Source organism: Cervus canadensis, chromosome 21, assembly GCF_019320065.1.
Source record: "Cervus canadensis isolate Bull #8, Minnesota chromosome 21, ASM1932006v1, whole genome shotgun sequence".
Classification (NCBI taxonomy): domain Eukaryota; kingdom Metazoa; phylum Chordata; class Mammalia; order Artiodactyla; family Cervidae; genus Cervus; species Cervus canadensis.
This window is the reverse complement of record NC_057406.1, coordinates 23,103,931-23,126,268: the sequence shown is the minus strand read 5'-3', so window position 1 is coordinate 23,126,268 and position 22,338 is coordinate 23,103,931. Positions and strand designations below refer to the sequence as shown.

General features: G+C 42.8%; 1 protein-coding gene across 1 annotated transcript in view; it reads left to right on the top strand.

The window, feature by feature from the left end:
* Nucleotides 1–22,338, top strand: part of GRIN2B (glutamate ionotropic receptor NMDA type subunit 2B) — a 482,648-nt gene that overhangs the window by 362,196 nt on the left and 98,114 nt on the right. The gene's annotated exons all lie outside the window — the stretch shown is intronic.

The following is a 22,338-nucleotide window of genomic DNA, read 5'->3' as shown; positions in this document are numbered from 1 at the left end:
TTGGTTGTCTTTCTAAGTTGTTGATTATCACAGACTCTCACATCCAAGTGATGTGGTTCCTTCAGCTCCAAGAGCCATGGCCCATGTGGCTTTTTGTCTACACCCTTTTCTGAGGTTCCAGAAAGAGACTTGTGTGGTGGGAAGGTGTGCACTTAAGCCCTCAAAGTCTCCATGGCCCTGTTAGTCCACAAAGTCAAGCTGCTGCCCCCATGTACGTTTATAAAATAATTTGAAGAGCAGAGCAGGATGTATTGGGGGAATAGACTTCAGAAATGTCATTTCAGAAAGGCTGGTTGTCTTCATGTGCTGTCATCAGCCACTGAATGAAAAGGATAAAAGACCAAAAAAACCTTGGTTGACTTTGCTTTTGAAACCTATACCTGCTAGTCAGGTTTGAGAAAAGCTGGACGGAGCTTGGAGACAGAAATGCTGGCTTGACCTTGACTTAAGGAAACGCAGTAAAGAGGAAAGTGTCCCCAAAGCTGAAAGACGGCTTTCATCCACCTTGTTTACTTTTTATTGAGATTTTTATTTCATGACAGTTATCTCTGGTTGGCTCCTGAGTCTCTGATGAACCATCTTTCTAATTCTGGCTTATGATGTTTCTTCAGTAGTAGTACTCTTGCCTGGAAAATCCCATGAACGGAGGAGCCTGGTGCTACCAGTTGGACACGACTGAGCGACTTCACTTCACTTTTCACTTTCACACATTGGAGAAGGAAATGGCAACCCACTCCAGTGTTCTTGCCTTGAAGTTCCCAGGGACGGGGGAGCCGGGTGGGCTGCCGTCTATGGGGTCACACAGAGTCGGACATGACTGAAGTGACTTAGCAGCAGCAGCAGTGTTGAAGAAGAAGTAGTGGTGTGGAGGGGTTACAAGACTCATGTTGATAGATAAGTTAAAAACACTTACAATTTTCTTATTATAACATTTGCGATTTTCTTATTTGCTTATTAAATGTATTTAGGGGACAAAATAAAATTTACCCATTTCCATACCTACAAAGAACTAGCATTTACATTTCTTCTGTTTCTTATCTGATGCTTTTTTCTGTGTATATTATAATACAATACAGTGTGATACAATAGAATTGGAAACAATGTATGAACAGCTGCAATCTTCTTTCTCTCACTATGATATTGTGGCCATATTCTTATTTTATTAATGTTATCCGAAAGCATGAAACTTAATGACTGCCTCATTTTCCATTGTAAAGATGTATCGTACTATTTTTTTGGGCTGCATCACATGGCATGTGTGTTCTTAGTTACCCAAACAGGGATCGAACCCATGCCCGCTGCAGTGGAAGCACTATCTTCACCAGTGGACCACCAGGGAAGTCCCTGTATCATACTTCTTTAAACGAACCTCCCATGGTTAAGCATTCACATGTGTATTCAGTAGAGACTAGTACTCAGATGAGAATAATTTCAGAGTTTTTGATAATCCAACTTCAATGCCCTAAGATTGATGTCCAAGGTGACAAGGTTTGGTCACATTTTTGTTGTTGTATAATGACCCTAAACATTCAAAATGACATCCCTTAACCTGAGAAGCTTGAATTATATTAATTCGGTAACAGGAGAGTAGACACATGTGTGGTGGGTATGTGTCTCTCCTTGGTGGTTCCTGGTCTGCTGGGAATCTCAGAGGGTTTTCTCTTTCTGATCTTCTGATCCTCTAATTTCGCTGATAAGAATATTTATCATCTTTGGCAATTACAACACACGGAGGATGGGGTTGGTCACATGGTCTGTGTCTGCCGTTTTCATCATGCTAGGACCATTTTCTTGCAAGTTAGAGGCCTTCAAAATTCAGGCACATGTTCCCAAGGAGCTAGTAGGGCTGGCTTATGCTTGTTGTGACATCATTTCTAGTGTTGTTTCCATTCTCCGTGCCCCAAGTGACCCAGGAAGATGGGAGAGCAATACCTTCTTTCACCAGTGGGGGCAGCACCTGGCTGCCTCTCACAGGCACAGGCTGATGTGCCTCAACACTGTCAGAGGCCATCATGGCAGAAACCACTCCTTTTGAACCTTGATGTATTTTCTACTGAACTGGCTACTTTGTGCATACATTAATAACATATTAACTTTCCCTGAGGTTTGGCATTAAAGCTATAATATCTGAATGTCCTTCATATACAAGCATACCTCTGTTGACCTACCACCAGGAGATCTTCTGATTTGAGTTCTTCCTGTAGCGCTGATAGATTTGTGCAAGTTCCCACACAGTGTCTCTCACCACAGTACCTATTTCTGAGAGTTCGCTGAGACCAGGGTAAAGCAATCTGTGTGTACAGGAAGGGAAGCAACTGACCTTGGCTTGTTAACTCTTCTGATTGGCCCCTAGTACAAAAATTTAAAGGGAAGTCTAATTAAGAAAATAATCTGCCTTTAAGAATGAAAGCTATCAATAAAAAACATGAATACAAACATCCCACAACAGGTATAGAAGTCAGATTATTTGGTATGATTTTTCTTTCTCTATTAGAATGATTTACGTCCATAATTTCATGAACATTTCAGTTCATTTTGAGAGAGAGTGAGTTGCGGGGGTCACACTCTCACACTTTCTACCCACTCTCCCTCTCTGTGATCATATGACCCAGCTGTTCTCTGCTGCCCATAAAGGCTGCCCCGTTGCTGGTTCTATAAGCATTCCAGGTCTTAGTTCTATCAGCTAAGTGTTCTGAAGGTTTAAACTTAAAGCACCAGGGGAACGATGAGAATGAAAGTGTGGTCTTGGGGAGGCAAAGCAAGGAGGAGAATAGCAGAAGCAGAAGGCAGACGGTGGGGAGAGAGTGACAGACCCCACGGGGAAGAGGACCAAGTGCCCCATATTCTCCTTTTTACACCAGACTCCACTAGATCTCCTTTCACATTTTTCTACTCTTAGAGTTTGATGTGTGGTTTCTTTTAAGATCATTAACTTTGGCTCTTCTCATAATAACACATACCATTTTTTTCATTCATCCCATAAGGAGGGAAACTTGCTGGTGAAGAATGTGAATACTATCTCTTAGTTAGAATTTCTGGTGGATGTTTAAGCCACCTCAGCATTCTCTTCATATAACAGTGAAAAACATCTGTTCTCCCTATAGGGTCTGAGGAAGATGTATAGTTGCTAGAATAGTGTAGCCTGAGATCAAGGGATCTTAGGAAGATTTGGCCTCTAGCACATCTGACGTTTATATGACCCTTTAAGAGCAATGTGGTTTATGAAGAGTTTTATCATATAGGATCTAATTTTGATTCTGATGAAAACTTTGGGAAATATTTGTGCAGTTACATAAACTGAGGCTCAGAAAAGTCTGACTTGCCAAATTCATACATTTAAGGAGTGGCAGTACTGAGTGTAGATATTTACATCTGGCTCCATTTAAGTTCAGTATGCTTTTTGCCTTGATACACAGATTTTAACTAGACTAATGGAGTCAAAGTGTAGCAATACAAATGAGAATTCTTCTGTAGGCCAGAGGATGACAACACCATGGATACACGTGAGCCCTATCACATAAGAGTGGTTAAACGAAGTGTTCACACATGATCCTGTACTGGGATGAGGGAGAGGTTGGCTCAAAGTGTGACTGACTGTTTCAGGATAATATTTTCCTGAGAGGAACATGAAATGAAAAAGTAAGGGGGGAGGAGTGGGAGAAAGGAGAGAGGCAGGAAAGATAGAAAGAGCAACAACAGAAAAGCTTTTCTGCATCCTCACAGCCCTACACCTTTCTGCTACTATTACCGACACCAGCTTCCCAGGTGGTGCTTGTGATAAAGAACCCACCTGCCAATGTTGGAGATGTAAGAGACGTGGGTTTGATCCCTGGGTTGGGAAGATCCCCTGGAGTAGGAAATGGCAACCCACTCCAGTATTCTTGCCTGGAGAATCCCATGGATAGAGGAGCCTGGTGGGCTACAGTCCATAGGGTTGAAAAGAGTTGGACATGACTGAAGCAACTTAGCACACATGCACGCATTACAGACACACACACACCTAAAAATACATCATGAATACACACATGCATATCGCCTTTTTTTTTTTCCAGTTAGAACAATAACCTGTCTCTTCAAACTGTGAGGACAGAACACCTTTCTCCCAGTAATAAAGGCCACAGCTACCTACAGAGGCAGCTGTCTAGGTTCTGATGGCATAGGGGAGATTTTCTAGCAAAGAGCTCGCTTCTGCAGTTGAAAGCTCTTCTAAAACGCATCCACCATGGCAGTGGCACTGTGGCCATGCAGCCCCATTGATCAGACACCTGCTGGAGGTGCAGAGAAATGTTGAACCACCGAGGAGAATTTAAAATAGCTGACCTACAAAACAGTTCTCATATCTTAGCGGGAGAGTGACATGAAATTTTAACTTTGTTTTCCATAAAACACAATCAACCAAATATTTTATGAGTTCAACTAGCTAAGAGAGAGGAGTTTGGAGATCTTATATAGAACTAGCTAGAGATCCATTGAGAAAAAAAAAGGTGCCACATATATAAAAGAGAAAATAGAAGCCAAATTCCATAGCTGAGACCACTGATCTGTGATTCCTCATTCATCATCGGGAAACTCAATGTTTCCCGAAGTGTGATTTTGAGTTTCACTCTGGTACATAAGTTAAGAAGAATGAATATTCTTTAATTTAAGTAATCTACTTTAAAATGTTTCAATTTGTTTTTGGCTATGCCAGTTCTTCGTTGCTGTGTGTGGGCTTTCTCTAGTTTTGGAAAGCAGGGGCTACTCCGGTTGTGATGAGAGGGCTTCTCTTTGCCATGGCTTCTCTTGTTGTGGAGCACAAGCTCTAGAGCATAAGGGCTTCAGTAGTTCTGGCGCACAGGCTTAATCGCCCTGAGGCACGTGGGATCTTCCTAGACCAGAGATCAAACCCCAGTCCCCTGTATTGACAGGAGGATTCTTAACCTCTGGACTAACAGGGAAGTCCTATTTATTTTTATAGTTATCTTCTACCTTTGGCAAGTAACACTTGTCTTACATTCACAGTCGTGATATGAATTTTTTAATAAATATTTTCTTAAAGAAGGTCATTTCATATATTAAATTAAAAATAGTGAAAGTAGTGCACATATGTTACAAAAATTGGAGCAGTAGTTCTTCAGTGAAATTTGGGAAATGCTTCCAGAAGGCAAAGGGTGTTACTGACCCCCGGTTCCCGAGTCACAGAGTCAGGACTGCCCTCCCTTTGTATCTTCTTTCCTCCTCACCTCCCTGTGTTGAGTCTACACACCAGCATAATTGCGACAACACCTTCTCCCAACCTCCTGTACTTTTATGGCTACATATCTTGTCTTATGCTTTCTCCTTAACCTTGGGTTCTTGAACTTGTCCTTTGAGGCATAGTTAAAAGCCGAGAGGCATCATATCTTGCTCCCCTTCTGCCTAAAACAGGGAATCATACAAAGCAGTGTAAATAAATGTTGCTGCAGCTTTCTCATCCCTTTCCTCCCTTTTCTCATCTATAAAACGGGAAGGATGGTAGCACTTACCTCAAACTGTTGCTGTAAGGATCAAACGAATTTTAATTCATTTCAAATTCTTAGCACGGTATCGGGTGTGTAGCAGGCGCTGTGCAAATATTCACTGTTCTTTACTTGAATGTGTTTTTTCTTCTCGTTTTATTGAGATAAAATTGACAGTCCTGTGTGAGTGTAAGGTGATTTGACTTCCATACATCATGAAATGATAATCATAATAAGTTTGGTGAACATCCATCATCTTGCATAGACTCAACATTAAAGAAATTTAAAAAAGGTCCTTCTCACAATGAGAACTCTTAGGATTTAGTCTCTTAACAATTTTCATATATATCCTATAGTAGTATTAATTATATTTATCATGTTGTACACTATATCCCTAGGATTTGTTTATCTTACACTTAGAAGTTGATACCTTTTGATTGCTTTCATCCAGTTTCACTTACCCCCACTCTCCGCCTTTGGTAGCCACAAATCTAACCTCTTTCATGTGAGTTTGTCTTTGAAGTATAATTCAACATATGTTAAGCCAGTTTTAATACAACTGAAATTGGATTGTAGAAAACAAGAAAATGAAGAAAAACGATCCACGTGCACACATACGAACATGGCTGGATTTTGGCCTTAGTTGCTGAAAGGAAGTAGCTAGGAGACAACACATAGAATCCTTGACACGCTTCATGATAAACTGGTGATGAATACACTTTCTTCCTTCATTCTTGAACAACTTTTTATACAGGGATTTTTAAAAATTGAGTCTTATTAATAATAAAAGAGTAGTAAAAGTCCACAACACAGCAGAGCAGTCCGCGCTGGGCTTATCGCCCCCAAAGCAGGGATTGGAAACATGTTCAGCTTAGATTTAGGATGTTGTGGTTCTCAGTAACCATTAAATAACCACCAAACCACATTAGGCAGTTGTGACTGCTCATGAAACCTCATATATCATGGGTCCTTGTGCCATGTGATCTCCTTGGCTTTTGTTTCACTGTAATAAACCACTGCTTTGTGGTTGATAGTAAAGAACAGCCAATCTCTCCTTTATGGCTTTCTTATTGTGTAGCAGGTAGGTTGACCCACAAGTGTGAAAGGAATTCCTCCCACAGGGGATGGTGGTTTATGTTCAAAGATATGTCCCAGTCAGGGTTGACTGTAACGGGGATGGCGGTGAAGTAGAGGGTGAATGATAGTGATGGTTGACACATGAATAGTGTCTTACAGTTCATACTGGTGGTTCTAAAAGTGTGGTCCCCCGGCCAGCAGCAGCAGCATCACCTGGGAACTTACTTGAAATGCAAGTTCTCAGGTCCTATCTCTGAAGCTCCAGGAATGAGACCCCAAAAATCTGAGTTTTAACCTATAAAACACAGGGGTAGTTTACCACAGATGTTGCCTTTTCACAAGGAGAAGTGTCCACTTAACGGATATTGTATACTGCCACTTTGTCACTGTTCTCTATTTTCATTTTATTTTCCAGCCATTTACTTGGAAATAAATCTGAATCTTTATCCCTCCACAAAGTTAAAGATAGAGCCAGAAGCCCAGCAGGAAAGAGTTAAGGCCTATACCTCTCCCTCCAGAAGATTCTGAATTACCCATGGTCTTCAGTTACTGATACAGAACTCCAGGATATTAGGCTGATTGTCTGAGGTTATTCATTCAGGAAATATCTCCCGAGGCTCTACTAAGTACCAGGCACTGTTCCAGGTATGGGGTAAACAGTACTGAATAAGACCAATAAATTCCCCACCCTCAATGAATTTATATCTTGGTGAGGAGATGAGACAACAAACACATCAACAAATAAGTAACTATCATCACTTCAAATGGTATCAAGCGCCATTAAGGTGGTAAGATTGGGTACAGTGGCTCTCAACCACGTGACACCAGCCACCAAGGGATTTTTAGAAATACCAGCCCCCAAAGCAGTTTCCCAGATGACTCAGTGGTAAAGGATCTGCCTGTCAGTGCAGAAGATTCAGGTTCGATCCCTGGGTTGGGAAGATCCCCTGGAGGAGGGAAAGGCACCCCACTACAGTATTTTTGCCTGAAAAATTCCATTAGCAGAGGAGCCTGGCGGGCTACAGACCATGGGGCCACAAAGAGTTGGACACAACTGAGTGACTAAGCGTGTACAAAGGGGCTTTTTAAAAAATGTATTATTTTAAATAAGTTGTCAGATAAATTTCTAAGGAAAGCTGTTATTATCAATAGCTATTATTAATTTAACTGCAACTTAAAGTAAAAACCTTTCAGATGATGCCCATATGTCCCCTGTTTAAACGTTGTCTGGCTGCTTTGTTGAGACTCCAGACCCACTTCCGAGCAACAGGGAAAATGTGGGTAGTATTTGATCTATCATTTTTCCCGTGACTACTAAGTTTTAGAGGATTGGGATATGAATTTTTATAATTTGACGCACTGGGCTATGAACATTCCACTTTTTATGCTTGATTTTTCCAGAGAGTCGATAAGCGTTAACCCTCTTTGTTCACTGAGAACTGCATTTAGTCACTTACCCTAACCTACGGTTCCAAGTGAACGTGACATTGTTTGCAGCTGTTGTGTCAATTATTTCGCTCCATTGGTTGTCTCCATTTCACCCTCTGGTGACAGTGTGACACGACACGAGGACTTGGTGAGAATGTTTAGGAAAGGTAATAAATCACAGGATGGGTAAAACATGGATCGTAGACATGTTCTATGTGACCTGGGGTGTTGTATTGAAGATTAAATTGGCTCTACCATTTAAAATTTTATAGATTACCCTGAAACTCCAGATTGGTGGGTTCCTAGAAAATCAGGAGAGTGGCCACCCTGGGCTCGCATTCTGCTGGGACTGAGGGGTGGACCCCCTTTGGAATGGAATGCATGCTTGCTAAGCAGCTTCAGTCATGTCCGAGTCTTTGCTCCTCTATGGACTGTAGCCCGCCGGGCACCTCTGTCCGTGGGATTCTCCAGGCAAGTATACTGGAGTGGGTTGCCATGCCCTCCTCCAGGGGATCTTCCCTGCCCAGGGATGGAACCTATGTCTCTTATGTCTTCTGCATTGGCAGGTGTGTTCTTTACCACTAGTGCCACCTGGGAAACCCCAGGAATACAAGCTGTCAATTCCATGCAGCCCTCTTGGGGTCCAGCCCTGTATTAACAGTCTGCCTCGTTCCTGCAGCCATTGGAGTCTGCAACTCCTAGAACAGGAATGAGTTCAGAAAAGATGCAGTCTCTGCTTAAAATTTAAAACATGTACCTTGAAAATGGGTACATTAAGGGTTAAGGAATTGGATAAAAATGTAGAGGACACCACCCTTCGATTGCTTGTTGCAATTCTCCTTGTGGTCCCTAGGGGGCAGCTGAGAATTCTGAGCGCTGTATTAAAAACACCTCAGTCCCACAGCGCATCCACAGTTCTGGGCTGTACTGAATCCTCAAATTCACCTTAGAATTGTAGAAGGCATAAGACATTACCTGTCTAAAGGGCTTTCTATTCGTCAGACAATGAAAGACAGAAATATAAACTTCTAATGTCTTTAAAAGTTTTAGGCATGTGTGAATTTGTCTTTTCTCTTGGCAAAGTCACAAATAATTCTACCTAGATGAATATCCTGGAAAGGCTTCATAGACAAGAGCTTTCAAGGGGAATTTGAGTGATCCAAGGACATGTACCTGGCAAAGAAAGAAGGCTTCTGCAGAGAAAAATCTCAGCCAGGAGACCAAGAAAACGAAGGAAAGCGGTGGGCAAATGAAAGGAAAGAGATGTGGAAGAGGAAAAATGAAATCAGAATTGAAGGTAGGGGAAATGTCACATCTTTAAGAACAGAAACCTGATAGCGATTAAAGAGAGCAACAAAGTCTGAGTGTAGGGAGAGAGCAAGAGGACTCCTGTTATGCTAGTCCGCTTAAACTAATGCAGAGAGAAAGGGAAAGTCAGCAGTCAGGAAAAAAGGAGGTTGAGGTTGTCCAGGCAGGAAAAGAGCCACACTCAGATGAGATTGAGCTTTTAGGATGTAAGGAAAGACAGGTTCATCATGACAGTATCGGCAGGGGTATCTTGATCTTCCTGCAAGTGCTAAATAAGGATGTAAAGGAGGGTGCTCGGGTTTCTTTCTGCCCTGAAGATGAAGAATTGTAAATTTCCAGGCCCCCTGCCCCACCCCAGCCCAGAAGTGAGAGACGCTCCATCTCAGAAGAGAATTTGCTATATCCAAAGAACTACGGTGAGTAGATCGCATTTCCTCTACTTTGCAAAGTTCAGATAAACCTTTCTTCTTGGATCTCCACTGGCATTGCTTCTTTCCTTGTGAGAGCAGAATCTCAAAGTCCACCAGAAGGCATTGCTTTTTCTTCCTGTATCCATTTACCGCTTCCTTTATCACGCGGCTTCAGTTCAGTTCTGCGAAGGTAATCTGAAGGGTTTCTCTGCGAAGGACTCTGTGCCGGGTGCTAAGAGGAAATAAAGGTAAACAAGACACTCTGTTCTCAAGAAATGTGTGCTGTTGAGAATATCACACAGGTATAATGTAGGGAAGAATGTGATGATAGCAGGCAGCCACTAAGAAGACTCCCCAAATCTCTATGTATATGTTTATTCTCCCCATGACTGCTTGGGCTACTTAAGACTATACTTATATAAAAGCCCAGGGAGGAAACCGTGGTTTTAAATGTATTGCACACAAAGTTGTGAGGATCTCTGTTTCAGAACCAGAGGAATCTCATCTCATCTTTAGTAATAAACCTCTCTTTTACGTACTGATATTTGTTGTTTATGTCTGATCCAAAAGTATAGCAATTGTTCACTGAGAAAAAGTTCATAAAATAGAGAAAAGCATAAAGAAAAAAATAAGCTTCACCTCAAATTCTATCACCCAGAGATAATTTTTATTTATATATTGGGTTCTATCATTCCAATCTTTTCCACCATGCTCTTCTAGATTATAAATATGTTTTATAAATGTGTGTATTTTTAAAAAATTGAGATAATATTATACATCCTATTTTGTAATCCATGCTTTCCTTTAACAATATGTTGTGAATGCTATGCTGTAAATATATATCATTAAAATATAAGAAATAAAATATGATAGAAAATATATCATTAAATATTTATCAAGCCATTAATTGATCTATTATCTACATTTTGTTGTTGTTCAGTCACTAAGTCTTGTCCAACTCTTTGCGATCCTGTGAACTGCAGAACACCAGCCTCCCCTGTCCTTCACTGTCTCCCAGAGTTTGTTCAAATTAATGTCGACTGAGTCAATGATGCTATCTAACCATCTCATTCTCTGTCATGTACGCTTATGCAGTCGGTGATGCTATCTAACCATCTCTATTCATCTATTTATCACATAACTTTTGGTGCTATGTATTATCTCATTATTTAGAATCTGTGTGTGTAGATATACATTACAAAAATCCCTCTCCCATCAATGCACCCCTTCCTCTTCCCACACCCCCACCCCCGTCATTGACACACAAGAGTTTGGCCATGGCTCATTGGTCTGAGCGTGTTAACAGTAGGGGGGCTGCCCTTCTCGGGGTTTGCCCCCTGCATCTCTCACTTCCAGGTGACCTGCTAGAGGGGGAACACCAACAGGTGCTCCCGAGAACGCCGGGACACCTGCCCGTGTTGGCTCTCCCTGTATCACTGCACGTGAACTCTGCTCCTCCTCTGAGCAAACACAGCCCTCCTGGGACCGCCACTGCAGTTGCAAATCTGTCTCCTGGTGCTCTTTCCTAAATGCCTTTTTAAACATGTTCAATAATAGATGAGCACCTGGGCCCTTCTTCTAGGAGAGCTCCAGTGGTTTTCAGAACATGAAAAAGCTATTTGGCCCTTTAGAGCCGAGTCTTGGAACATCCCCAAATCCCCGCGACAGTGTTTAATAACCACTCGCTCCAGGACAGCAAGTGGTTTGCCTGGTGGCTTTTGTTGCTCCATTTCCTCGCTGCGTTACTTTTTCAATCCTGGCCTCAACTCTCATTGAATCTCTGAAACCAGTCTGCTGGCACGGAAGTTCCTGATCTCTTCCCTTGCCCTTTTCTTTTTTAAAAAGTATATATTTATTTGGCTGCATTGGGTCCTAGTTGCAGCACGCGGGATCTTCTGTCGCGGTTCATGGACTCTCTAGTTGGAGTGCATGGGCTTTAGAAGTTTCGGCATGTGGGCGCTGTAGTTATAACACGTGGGTTTAGTCACCCTGCGGCCTGTGGGATCTTAGTTCCCCAACTAGGGATCAAACCAGCGTCCCCTGCATTGCATGGCGGACTCTTAGCTACTGACTGGACCACCAGGGAAGTCTCTCTTCCCTGCTTTCTTTCTTTCTCTGGCTCCTCGATGCTGCCTGCCTTAAGCAGGGTGTCCAGCCCCAGTGGGCCCTAAATTCCCAGATACAGGCAAGCCCATTTCCCTTGGCCTGTCAGACTTGGCTCCACCTCCATCACTGCATGACCTTGGACAAGTCCCTTAAGGTCCTCAGGCTTCAGTTTCTGTATCTATAAAGCAAGAATCCCCAAGATCCCTTCTAGTTCAGGCAGTCTGTGGTTTCAAGTACATACTTGGATTTTACACAGTGTTCTGACTGTGCCATGGTTTTAATGGCATCTATTTATTTGTTAATTTGTTGTAAGAATTGCTTATTTTTAGAACTTCATTTCCTAGGTGGGGTAGCTCTGTCCTTGGTTCCATAGGCTTACTTAATGGCCACCTTTTTGGGATGGAAGCTGGGAAGGGGGGTTGAATTTTTCCATTGCCCTGCTTCTCTGGTCTTTTTAGTAATTGACAAAATAATGGTGGAGGGCAGGCTTCTTTGGGACCTGGCTCCTGAGCACTTGGGGGAAAGCTTTGATGGTCTGCCTTATGAGGTTTGACTGTTTGTGTCTCCTTCATGGAAGAGGCATGGGTGGTTGTGTTGCCTACATGTAAGTGTCATGGTTGCACACACACCCACTGGAAACTTCTCTTCTTATCTTTATTTTGTGTTTCTGGATATTGTTTGACAAGTGATCACTTATCTCTTTCTCTGAGATCCCTTCCTTCAATATTAGAAATAACTTATAGGGTATTTTTTTTTTCCTTTATATGTTTTGAAGTCACTATTGTATTCTGAGTCTAAATTGTATGTTACTGCTCTAGTTTACCATTGGTTGGATGAATTTTTAATTAGTGCCTGCAGTGTGCTGGATTTGTTCTCCAAGAAAGGAGAGTGAGGGAGAATGGACAGAAAGGTGGAGAAAGCAAGAGAGAACTGAGGAGAAGGGTCAGCATCACAAGAGAAGTTAGAAAGGGTGGACATTTCTCAAAAAGGGTGAGGAATAGTGTAGACTGCATCCAGGACAGAAAACAGGGGAAATGAAGGAAAGAAATCGGAAGACTTGGGGAGTCTAAACCCTAGTTTGTGCTAGTTCTTCTAAAGAAGATTCTCAAAAGAGACAAGAGCCCTGGCTAACAGATAACAGTTAGTAATAACTATCACTTCTGCAATATGTCAGTAGTATAGCCCAGACCCTGTTCTAAGCAGATCACTTATATTAACTCATAGTAGTCTTCACAGCATTGGTATGGAGCATTATTTAGGGACAAAGCAACAAATCAAAAAATCATGAGGCCCAGAGAGGTGTAGTGGCTTTCTGAAGGTCACACAGCTAAGAGGTGGAGGAGCCAGGATTTGAACCAGGCAGTCAGACTCCAGAGATGGTAGTGACTACCGCACACCATTACACGTAGCATAAGGAAAGATCTGGTCCCACTCATGCCTTAGTTTCTAACTGTCCTGATGCCTGTTTCCTTCCCCATCAGTTCTTGCTGCTCTGAAATTCAAGCCTCATGCTGCATGTTTGCCAAAGGTGCTTAGCATGTTTGCTCTGGCCTCAGGCATTGAGTATAATCATCATTGGGCTGGGTGGTTCTATTCTGAGCCAAGTCCGGTCAGGAGAGCAAGTCTGAGAAAAGAGGGTATTTGGCCCACATGTTTGCTTATACAGAGAGAGATGAGAACTGTGTGGGTTTTGAATACCTTGGCTATCTTATGCCTTCTGGTTTCATGTTACTGACACCCCACTCATTTCTAGCCTGTCCTCGAGAGTATATGGAATCTAGAAAAATGGTACTGATGAACTTATTTCAAGAGCAGGACTAGAGATGCAGACACAAAGAACAGACCTAGGGACACTGGGGGAGTGGGGATGAACTGAGAGGGGAGCATGGACATGTATGCACTGCCGTGTGTAAAGTAGATCACTAGTGGGAAACTGCTGTATAGCACGGGGAGCTCAGCTCGGTGCTCTGCGACAAGCTAGAGGGATGGGATGGTGGGGTGGGAGGCTCAAGAGGAAAAGGATATATACACACATTGGAAGGACTGATGCTGAAGCTGAAACTCCAATACTTTGGCCCCCTGATGTGAAGAGCTGACTCATTGGAAAAGACCCTGATGCTGGGAAAGATTGAGGGCAGGGGGAGAAGGGGGCAACAGAGATGAGATGGTTGGATGGCATCAGCGACTCAATGGACGTGAGTTTGAGCAAAGTTCAGGAAACAGTGAAGGACAGGGAACCCTAGTGTGCTGCAGTCCATGGGGTTGCAAAGAGTCAGACACAACTTAGCGATGGAACAACAACATAGATCAGAAACTGACACGTTGTGAAGCAATTATATTCCATCTGCAGAAGGGAGTGTAGTCCAATTAAGCAAGTAAAACAACTGACCCAACTTAGGGAGTTGCTTGTTTATTTCTTCAACTCTCAGAGAGAAGGCTGACATTCCCAATTCCATTTCTTCCGTCAAAATATTGTTCCTCATTGTTCCTGCCATCTCTGACAATCAGAAGCTTCTGTTTCTCTTATTTACAGATAAATAACCAGAACCTAGGCTAGAATGTCATTCTCCACCTAAGACCTGTTCTTAAGCCTTGGACTGGGCTTTGCAGAACTGGAGGCAGACCTAGCCTCACTTTCTTATAATTGCCATGGTAACGAGTGGACAGGAATCCCAGAACCTTAGGTTTTGGGACAGTTCCAGCCCAGAAAAGCAAAACACACCAGCAGGATGGCCAAAACTAAACTCCGGAGCCTTTGTTTCAGCTCCAGAAGAGAACACAGTCAGTACTTGCTATCTACAGGAACGCAGCGAAAACAAAAATAAACTGTCAGAAACAGAACCAGTTGACTCATGGGCAGCAAGTGGTTTGGGGGAGCCGGCGCTAAGCTGCCTTGTCCATCTTGCTGTGGGCATCACGCTGCAAGGCTATTGTCTGAAAGTTTAAGCAGAGACCCCCAGCTGTAAAGTATTAGCAACAGATTTCTTAAAAGATGTGCTTTATGTCAAGATTCTCTCTTTGGTCTTTTCACATACAAACAAGCAAATGGGATTAGTTCACCAGCACTGAAGCCTTTCATTCTTCAGTTTTCTACTTATTTCTCAACATTCACACATTTTCAAATATTTTCCTACAACTTCTCTGCAAAGAACCCAAGGAAGCTTTTCTTTTCCTGGCCGCCGCCTCCTTCTTCTTTCTCTCTAGCCCTGCAGTGAGCTTCTCATTACACCTCTTACCATGATAATTCCAGAAATACCATCTCCCTCTTCCCTCAGGCCTTTTATCCTTAGATTCCCATTGAGCCACTCAGGCTGTGAGGGCTACTGACCTCACTAGCTGCTTCCAGCAGCCTAGTGACCAATGCAGTGTTCCTCTGCTTCTGGGCCTTGGAGGGAAAGAGCTGGAAGCACAGGTGTAGCCCCTTGGTGTTTTGAGCATCAGGAAGGAAATAGCAAAATTTTGCAGCTGTTTTCTCTATCATTTTTGACAAAAGCAGATACCTAGCCCCAAGTCTGGCTCAACGGATAGAAATTTTCGGATAAAAGAACCGTAGACCTATCCTGCAGAGAAGGGGAACGATGGACAATGCAAGTGACCAGTTAATGGTCGTAGACAAAACTCACCTGCAGTCACTGGATGGAGACATGCTTATTTGAAACAATGGAACATTATTCAACCCTTAAAAAGGAAGGGAATCTGCAGTATTCAACAGTGTGGATATTTTGTCACAGAAGGACAGACGTTGCATCATTCCAGTTATGTAAGGGCTCTAAAATAGCCACATTCATAGACTCAGAGAGAGGGATGGTGGTTGCTAGGGGCTAGGGGGTAGGGCATATGAGGCGTTGCTAACCAATGGGCATAAAGTCTATGTAATGCAGGATGAAAAAGTTTTAGAGATCCACTGTGCAACGTTGTACCTATGGTCACTACTGCTGTATTGTGCATTTCAAAAGGTTAAGAGGGTAGATCTCAAGTTGTGTTCTTAACACATAGAATATTTTTTTTAATTAAAGAAAATTTTAAGAGACAAACTTATTTCAAAGATAAAGTCACAATATTGTCACTGTATATACTCAGTGAGCAGAATGGAAGTTGTCTCACTTCCAACACTTGTAACACTACAATATGTTCCCATTGTAATGGCCTTTCCTAGTGACACTGTGGCTTCCTGGCTCTCAGTCCAGTTAATCCACTTGTTCCCTTTCTGACCTCTGTTTGAGAGCTAATTCTGGTGACCCCTCTTTCATTCTTGTGACTCCCTCTCTGTTTGTGTCCCCTTCCTTTACTGGCTTATCTTTCACTCTTGTTCTCACTTTGCCACGCTGTATTCACTGTGTACATCCTGGGTTCCGTCCTTAATCCTCTCATTCTCTCACAGATCCATCTAGACAGATGTTATGGACAGCCTGTGTCTACAAAGGGATGACTTTAAAATGTCTGTACCCAGATTTTTCTCCTGAACCCAGACTTAGACTTGTGTGTCCAATCACCTTTAGTGTTTTTTTTTTTCCCAACATGGATCACTTTTTTAAAAGTCTTTATTGAATTTGTTACAATATTGCTTCTCTTTTACGTTTTGGTGTTTTGGCCGCAAAATATGTGGGATCTTCAGTCCCTGACCAGGGATCGAATCCATACCCCCTGCATTGGAAGGTGAAGCCTTAACCACTGGACCACCAGGGAAGTCCCCACCTTTAGTCTTACATCCCACAGAGACTTCAAGCCCACCAAAATTAGAACTCTTGTCTCCTCCTCTCTTCTTGCATCAACATTGACATCAACATCTATCCAGTTATCAATGTGGAAACCTGGGAATCATTCTGGGTTATTTCTCTTTCTCGTCTATCCCTCTAATATCTGCCTGCTTCTCTTTCTTTCTTCTCTCTTTGTCATTTATTGCATGAGTCAGTGCACTTACCTCCTTTCCCCGACTCTGATCCAATCCTCTTCTAATCTATCCTTCACACAGAGTCAGAGGAATCCTCCTAAACATAAAATTATTCATGTCTGTTCCCTGACTCAAACTTTGCCATAGCACTCCAGTGACATCAAGATGAAAACTCAAAGCAACTCTGAGAAGATTTGATTCTCATGTTCTGGCTCCAAACTCCTGCCAGCCTCTTCATTCTCATTTTCCATCATTCCTCCCCTTAAACCCAATGTTCTATCCACAAGAGACTGGTTCTCTGAATCTACCAGACTCTCGCCTTCCTCTCTTAACCTGCTTTTCCCTTTGTCTGGAAGGGTCAACTTTCCTCTTCCTGTCTCAGGACTTTTCCACTTGGCTAACACTTTTTTTTTTAGCTTGGGCCAACTAATCAGTTGGTCTTAATTTTTGGACAAAGATCTCAGTCAGTCACTTGGCTAACTCTTAATGACTCCTCAGGGTCCAGTACAGAAGTTGCCTCCTCTGGTGATCTTTTCCTGACTTCCTTGCCAGCCAGATTAGAAACTGAGTATGTTTGTCCTGGAACCAACTGATATGTACCTTCATCCATATGCTTATCACACTATATTGTGCTTGCTGATGTTTGACTGTGTCTTTCTCCTAACTGCAAGTTCCTGCCAAATGAGAACTAAGTCTTTAATCTCTGTATCCTTAGTACATAATGCAGCCCAGAGCATAGTAAAGGCTCAGTAAATGTTAAACAAACAAATAAATGAAATCCTAAATGATCTCATTTAATCGACACAGCTTCTCATTGGGTAAATATTATCCTTGTTTTATAGATGAGAAAACCTAGATCTGAGGAGGTTAAATAACTAGCTCAGGATCATGTGAATATCATGTCACAGAGCAGCGTGGGTCTGTCTGAACCTCGTGGAGAGTTTGCATGGGCACTAACAGCATCTTCTTGCCCTCAAAGCAACTTCTGATGTAGAAGAGCTTCAAGCATGGTTAGGAGAAAAGTACGGAAGTAGGAAAGAGTCATATTAACAAGTGAGGGTCAGAATGAGGAAAGTTAGCAATAGATCCTAAAGCCCAGTGAAATGGATGGACTTTATGCTGGCCTTTATTTTAGTCGCAAAATTTCTGTTAATGCCTATAAAATCAACACCAGCCCTCTAGTTCACTAACGTTCACTGAGCCACCATTATATGCTTGACTCATTGGAGAATGTAAAGCTAGCATCGCCACTGCTTGAGAAAGTCTGCACTGAGATATCTTTCTTCCCCCTGTTCTCCCATTTCTGTCTCTCCCTCAAAAGATATTAAACTTCTTCTTAGGCTCCTTTCTCCACTGGGTTGTGGGAAAGATTTTGGAGACCCACCTGTCTACACATGGTTGATGACAAATTTAATTTATCACAAGGCCCATTTTAATGGAGGACAGAGTCACTGCCAAAGACATGTGTGCTTCTGCCTGAATGCTGTCTGGGTCTATTTGCATACCTCTGGGTCCATATCACCCTTTCTCCTTGCATGAGGAAATCAGTCTTGTCGTCCTCTCTCTTTTCTTCCACGTGCTAGCCTGGCCTGAGTCCTGTTCCTACCATGGGTTATGAGGTCTACACCAGCTTAGCTCAAGGTTTCTGAGACGAGCGTATGTTCCAGCTATCTCTCTCATTTCCTTTTCTCTGCCACTGGTGGATGTGCTTCAAAACAGACTTTCCCTTTATTAAATGGAATGACCTCATCTTCATGGAAATATTTGGTAGATAAAACAGCAGACAGTAAAAGGCCATATAAACCCTTTAGGTTAAATGGCATTCTTTGCATTGCTTTATACACTCAAAAAATGTATTAAGGATCTACTATGCACCAGGCTCTTATATAGTCCTCTAGCACTAAGATTTGGTCACAAACCCCAAAGACAAAAATCTCTGCTCTTATGGAGTATCCTTTATAGATGGGGAGATAGAAAACAATGGAGCTAAGTAAATTATACTGTATGCTGTTGTTCCCAGCTGCTCAATCGTGTCTGACTCTTCCCAGCCCTTTGGACTGTAACCCGCCAGGCTCTTCTGTCCATGGGATTCTCCAGGCAAGAAATAGAATACTGAAGTAGACTGCCGTTTCCTCCTCCAGGACATCTTCCAGACCCAGGGATCAAACCCATGTCTCCTGCATTGCAGGCAGGTTCTTTACCACCTATCCACTGGGGAAGCCCATTCAGTGTGTTAGATAGAGATAAATGTAAAAGAGAGAAAGTGAATGAAGGACATTTGAAGTGTAACAGGGAAGGTGTTGAAATTCTAGATAAGTAGCTAAAGAAGTCCTCAATGAGAAGGTGACTGAGGTGACCATTTCTGCTCTATTTGTAAGGGGAGTTCTTGAATTAAGAATCAGTTGGGAGAATCCAGAGTGAAGAACTTCTATCACAGATCATGGTTCATGGTGAATGCTCAGAGACCACCATTGAAAGCCTCCCAGAAGGGAATTACTGGTTATCTAAGAAGAGCCATAGTAACATGCATTATTTTTGAATCCTTAATCCTATAGTTCTCATCCACATGTAAATGTTCAACTATTAGAGCTAGATGGTTACTCAGAATATGTCTCTAGCCCGTTATTTTATAAGTGAGAAAACAGAGGGCCAGAGGTTTGAATGATTAGGGCAGCTTAGCTGATGAGGAAGGTAGGCCTCTTCTTTCAGAATATTTTCCCAACAGCCTCTTCTGGGGACTTTTCAAACCACTGCTTAATGAAAGCTAGTATGGCTGTCTGCTGTGTTACTTTCCCCAGATTATTTATTTTTTGTCTCTTATTCTTCTCTGTGAAGTCAACCACACAAGGCATTTATGTTAAAACCAATGTCCTAATAAGTTAAAGAAGAATGCTGGACTCACAAGGACATTCAACCCTAAGGCTCCCACATTTCCTGTCCCTCTCAGGTTTTTTATTTAGCATGTAATTTCGTCTTTTTCAATCATCAGATCCTCCAGGTCAGGGCTTTGTTATCTGCATTCTGAAGTTTTCACTGCACACTACCTATGCATGCCTTTTTCTTGGAAAGTGAAGATGATAAAGTCCAGAAGTGTTCATTGGTCTCACACCCCTTTTCAACTAGTCCCTGCCTGCTATCATAGGAGGTCCCTGCAATAAGATCTTTCATCCAAGAAGAAGCTGTTTTCTTCGAGGCAGTAGAAGGGAATCTGAAATTCTAGGAATTCTCATAGCGAATGACAGTCTGTCCCTTAGGCCTTTCACACCTGCTGCCTGGTCTTCTCTGGTGGCTCAGAGGGTAAAGAATCTGCCCACAATGCAAGAGACCTGGGTTCAAGCCCTGGGTCGGGAAGATCCCCTTGGGTAGGAAATGGCAACCCACTCCAGTATGCTTGCCTGGAGAGTTCCATAGACAGAGGAGCCTGGTGGGCTACAGTCCATGGGATTGCAAAGAGCTGGACACGACTAAGCGACTAATACACACACCCAGTCTTCCAAGTGGCTTAGTGTTACCTAATTGACTGCATTAAAGCTGAGGCCGGCAGTGCCCTTTGCTCTTGCCTGCTCTAGAGATGACCAGCTCCAGCCATTGGGAAGTCTGCTTAGTTATTAATGTACACCCTTCTCTATCTTGCTGGATTATAGACTCTGGGCGGGGGTAGTTAGGGCTGTGTCTCACCCCTGTTCCCTTCACAGGACCCAGCCCTGGGCCTGGCATGGGATAGGGTCTTAACTATTTGTTGAACTCTTTCTGAAGCTGTGCTCTGGAAACCGAGCATTATGATGGATTGGGGAGAGCTGAGATTTATGCTGCTCCCTCTATGCTCCCATGTAATTTGGCATGTCAAGATTTTGATACACTTAGTTTATTACTGTTCCAGTAATTTAACCAAGGCACATATAAAGTACAGTCCAACTCTGCCCAACAGCAGACAGGCCCAGCCAAGCCTAGCCAATGAAATTTCAGCCGTTATAATCCACATCAAACAGACAGCCCCTAAGATATCTGAACCAACGCTCCTTGACTTGTCAAACTCAAAGTCAGCCTGCTGCCATCATCCTTTCATCCAACCCAAGCCAAACATTACTGAAGTGAAGCTGTGGGATTCATTGTTACCCAGCATTGACCCAAAGTGTGGAACCTTATTCATCAGCTCCAGGCTTCTGCCTCCGGGGTACTCCTGGTGGGAAACTCATTATTGTGATTCTCAGAGCTTTTTTTCCTAGGTGGAGCCATTCTTTTTTGGAGAACATTTATTTAATTCCCTTTTGAGTGGGTGAGAACCTCTCTCTCTGGGGCTAGTCAGACAGCCCCCTCCATTCTAAGCTTCCCCATTTGGTCTTTTCCTCTCCCTCAAGGGTGAAAAGTAGGCAGCATTCTTCTACGTCAAGGCCAGGGAGGCAAGGAACGCACTATTATACTTACGGTCTTTCGTTTTAATCTTCAAGACCATATCCACCAGAGGTTCATAACTGACAGAGGTCATATCATAGGCCAAATGTGGTGATATTCCATCAACAATGCCAGTGAATGAGAAGGAAAGTGTGGAAAGGCATCATGCTGTTTTGGAGAGCATTTGACCTTTAGCTTTATGGAGACTTAAGTTGAAATATGAGTTCTGGCTTTGTGACCTTGACCAAAGTCACTTAATTTCTCAAAAGCTTGCATACTTAGGTTTTCAAAGCTTGCTTTTCTCTTCTATGAAATAGAAAGAGGAATTGTAGTAGTTTTCTACTGCCATGGAACAAATTCCCACAAATCTGGTGTTTTTAGTTGAGGTAAACTCATTATCTCAGTTTTTGGAGGTCAGGAGTCCAGGGATGTCTCTAACTGGGTCTTGAACTGATGGTCTTACAAGGCTGCAGTCCCAATATTGGCTGTACTGTGTTCCCATCTGAAGGCGTGAATGAGAAAGAATCCCCTTCAAGCTTGGCCTGTTTTGTCGCAGGATTCATTTGCTTCTGGGCTTCCCTGGTGGCTCAGATGGGTAAAGAATCTGCCCCCAGTGCAGGAGACCTGGGTTCAGTCCTGGGTTGGGAAGATCCCCTGGAAAAGGAAATGGCTACCCACTCCAGTATTCTTGCCTGGAGAATTCCATGGACTGAGGATACTGGTGGGCTACAGTGCATGGAGTTGCAAAGAGTCAGACATGACTGAGCAATTAACACTTTCACACTTTGGTTTTCATTTGCTTGTGTCTGCTTGGCTTGAGATTCTTGCGGGATGTGGTCTAGAGGCCCCTAACCGTATGGTCCTCTCCACAGGCAGATTGAGAGCATGCTGTTTGCTTCTTCAAGGCCAGTGGGAGAGTCTCTCCCTCTAGTCTGTAAAGAAGAAATTTTATGTAACATAACAGAGTCACGAAAGTAACAGTTCCATCACCTTTGCCATTAACATAACCTAACCAAGGAGGGAGCATCTTACCACTTTTGGCCATATTCTACCGGTTAGAAACAGCCCTCAGGGAGGAGATTACGGAAGGTAGTAACTCAGTAGGAGTCACCTTAGGGTGTATCTGCTGAAATAATGTCTGCTCCCCCACCCCCACATTCAGTTATGGTGAGGATTCAGTGAGATAATCTATGTAAAACATATGAAAAAAAACATCAGTTCCTTTCTTCCTGTCTGGGAGACACACTGA